Source organism: Pogona vitticeps, chromosome 2, assembly GCF_051106095.1.
Source record: "Pogona vitticeps strain Pit_001003342236 chromosome 2, PviZW2.1, whole genome shotgun sequence".
Taxonomy (NCBI): domain Eukaryota; kingdom Metazoa; phylum Chordata; class Lepidosauria; order Squamata; family Agamidae; genus Pogona; species Pogona vitticeps.
The window spans coordinates 248,250,095-248,253,917 of record NC_135784.1 but is presented as its reverse complement, the minus strand read 5'-3'; positions in this window follow the sequence as shown (position 1 = coordinate 248,253,917).

Sequence of the window (3,823 nt, the reverse complement as noted above, 5' to 3'; positions counted from 1 at the left end):
AACACCAAGCCTACCAGGACACTCATCAAGTTCTGCAGACCCTACAGGCCTTAGGCCTATCCATCAATTACGAGAAGTCTCATTTACGACCCTCTCAAGTGATGGACTACATAGGGGCCAGGCTGGATGCCGTGCAAGCCCGCCTGTTCATACTTCCAGAACGTGTCCAGAAAATAAGAAAAGCAGTTCTGAGGTTCAAGCCAAGGAGGACAGTATCTGCAAAGCTAGCACAACACCTGCTAGGCCTCATGGCCTCAACAACGGCCACCTTGCCCCATGTGAGGCTCAAAATGCTCTCTCTACAATCTTGGCTGATGGCTCTGTTCAACCCTGTGGCAGACAGTCATCACAAGCGCCTCAGGGTCACTCCAGAACTTGCAAGGCAGTTACAGTGGTGGCTCTTTCTTCCACATCTGCTAATCAGGAGACCCTTTCGTCCTCTACAACTCACCATACAGGTGACAACGGACGCCAGCCCGATGGGATGGGGAGCCCATTGTCTACATCACCAGATACATGCTCTGTGGTCCCCGCAGGAAGCATCCCTGCATATCAACCATCTAGAGATGCTAGCGGTGATAAAGGCCTTCAGGGCATTTCTTCCTCTTCTCAGGGGCACAGCTGTGCAGGTAGTAACGGACAATACCACCACGATGTACTACCTGAACAAGCAAGGGGGCACGAGGTCCAAGTCTCTGCTGTTTCTCACAGTACATTTCTGGGAATGGTGCTACCTGAGGCACATTTTTCCAGTGGCTATCCATGTGGCCACATCAGACAACCAGTTGGCGGACGAACTCAGTCGTCGCCCGTTCCAATCCCACGAGTGGCAACTGGACCAGAAGGTGTTCACCACCCTTTGCCAACGATGGGGGCATCCACTGGTGGACATGTTTGCCACGCAATACAACACGAAGTGTCCACTCTATGCGTCCCGCGCGGGCAGAGGACAAGGCTCCCTCAGAGACGCGTTCATGGTACCATGGAAGAGAGGCCTCATCTACTTGTTTCCTCCTCTGCCACTCCTTCAGAGGGTCATAGTCAGACTACTACAGACGAGGGCAGAAGCAATACTAATTGCCCCTTGGTGGCCACGTCAACCGTGGTTCTCCACTCTATCTCAAGCGTCAGTGGACAGGGTGACTCTTCCATTGCAGCCCAACTTACTCACTCAGAGCGGAGGGAATGTTCTCCATCCAGACCTCGATGCACTCCACTTGACTGCGTGGAGGATTTCCCATCATTGACAGAGATCATCGACAAGGCACGGAAACCTGCCACTAAGTTGCTGTATAGCTACAAGTGGAGAAACTTTCTTAGATTTACTCAGGAGCGTGGCCTACACCCCTCACCTGTGGCCTTATCGACTCTACTGTTGTACCTTAGGCATCTTTTTGACTTCGGCCTGTCTAAATCAACGCTGAAGGTTTACGCAGCAGCTATAGTGGCTTTTCAACCTACGGGTTCAGAGTCATCCAGATGGTTCTCTCACCCAACCCTTAAAGCCTTTTTCAAGGGACTTGACAACATGCGACCCCCAGCTAAAAGACCAATACCTCAGTGGTCGCTACAGACTGTTTTGCATTGTCTTACGAGGCATCCCTTCGAACCCATGGCCTCTTGTGACTTGAAATTCTTGTCCTTCAAGACGCTGTTTTTGGTGGCCATTACTTCGGCCAGGAGGGCTAGTGAGCTAGCTGCACTACGTGCAGATCCTCCTTATTTACAGTTTTTTAAGGATAAGGTTGTCCTTCATCCTGATGTCACATTTCTGCCTAAGGTTGTCTCTACCTTCCATGTTAACCAACCATTAATTTTACCAACCCTTTTTCCCAATGCACTTACGGAAGTTGAACGCATGCTCCATGCTTTAGATGTTCGTAGAGCACTGGCCTATTATGTTACCAGGACTAAAGATTTCAGAAAGGCCCACAGACTGTTTCTTTGTTTTTATGGGCCTCGCAAAGGTTCTCCTGCTTCCTGCTCTTCCCTCTCCAGGTGGCTAGTCTCTACCATTTCTCTGGCATATGAACTGCTGCAGAAACCTGTGCCGGAAGGTCTCAAAGCCCATTCCACTAGGGCCATGGCTACATCTACGGCCCTGCTAAGGGGAATCGACATCCAAGAAATTTGTCGGTCTGCTACTTGGTCCAATGCTTCTACCTTTGTTACCCACTACAAGTTGGACCTTCGGGCTAAAGCTGAGACCAATTTTGGAAGGGCTGTTTTGACTTCACTGCTTCAGTGACGGCCCACCATCCTGTAAGTGTGCTTGCTAGTCACCCATTAGTGTGGATTCATGGAGAACCACGTTGAAGAAGGACAGGTTACTTACCTGTAAACATGGTTCTTCAAGTGGATTCTCCATGAATACACACGTCCCGCCCGGCCTCCCCACTTGTTCGTCACTGAGGAGTGTTCTGGGTTCCAACTCTTCATATGGCGGACATGGGGAACTGAGCCGTTGGCGGGCTGAGCATGCTCAGTGCAGGGCAACCTGAACATTGTTACTTTTCTCTTGCAGCTCTAGAAGATTCCGAGAGGCCAGCACAAGTGCTGACTTAACCCATTAGTGTGTATTCATGGAGAATCCACTTGAAGAACCATGTTTACAGGTAAGTAACCTGTCCTTCAGTATTTGGAGATGTGCTGCATGAAGTAATGTACTTGTTTAAGGTCAGACTTGTTCAAGGTACTTACGCTACACACTGCTGAGGTCTTGGGACTTGCCTCAGCGCAAAGGTGGTAGGTAAGTGGCCCGTGGAACTCTCTGACCTCCTTAGGGAAGCTTGTGCACCACAGTGTGCAATCCAGAATAAATGTGAGCAATATAAAAAAATCACCATAAAATGTATTTTAAGAAGCCAGGTCTACATGGAAAAGGAATGTTGTAATTTGATAATGTCCCAGGTTATGTCTGGAAGTATATATTAAACCAAGTGTCTGCATGCACATGCACACACATAACCAGCGTAAACTAATTATAAATTGTTAGAAAAAAGTAGAAGAGATTCAGCCCCTGGATCTTTAGATTCCATAAATTTTGCCAGGTCTATCATTTAGGAAGGTTTTACAGATCCTTTATGGATCTTTCTGATTAGCACCAGAAAGCATGAATGAGGGGAAATGAAATGAATCTGAAAGAATGTTCAATGTGCACAAAAGACACAAACATGAAAGAGGGACCACCCAAAAGAGCACAAAAAATGATGTTCACCATGCACATCCTTAGTCAGGCCTTGTGAGGTCCATGTGGAAAACAAGACATCAGTGGTCCTGCTGGGGGTATTTTTTCATGTATAAGACCCCCCCATGTATAGGACACACCCCCTTTTCTAACCCAACATTAAGAAATCTTAACTTAGCTTTGAGTATTCAGCCTCTGGGCTCAGAACGCTTGGACATTACGAGTCTCTGTTGCATCTGCGCACTGCCTACAGGCTCCACCTCTAATGAGGTGTGTTTCAGTTGGTTTGTACAGCATCAGTTACACAAGGCTCATGAAGAAGAAGCTAAGTCTCCTGACTGTAGGAAGAAGCTTGGAATAAGCTAAGCCTCCTGACTGTAGGAAGCTAAGCCTCATGATTGGAGGCAGCCTGTTCGCAGAGGCAAGGTATGGGCCATTTTGTTCTCTGCTCAGTTTACTTCCTTGTATAAGACAACCCTCGATTTTTAGTCTAAAGATTTTAGACTAACGTATTATATTATACATAGAAAAATATTATTTATTTATTTATTTATTTATTGCATTTATATGCCGCCCATCTAGACATAGTCTACTCTATGGTCCTCTGCTCTTTAAAAAAAAAAAACTAACTTGCAA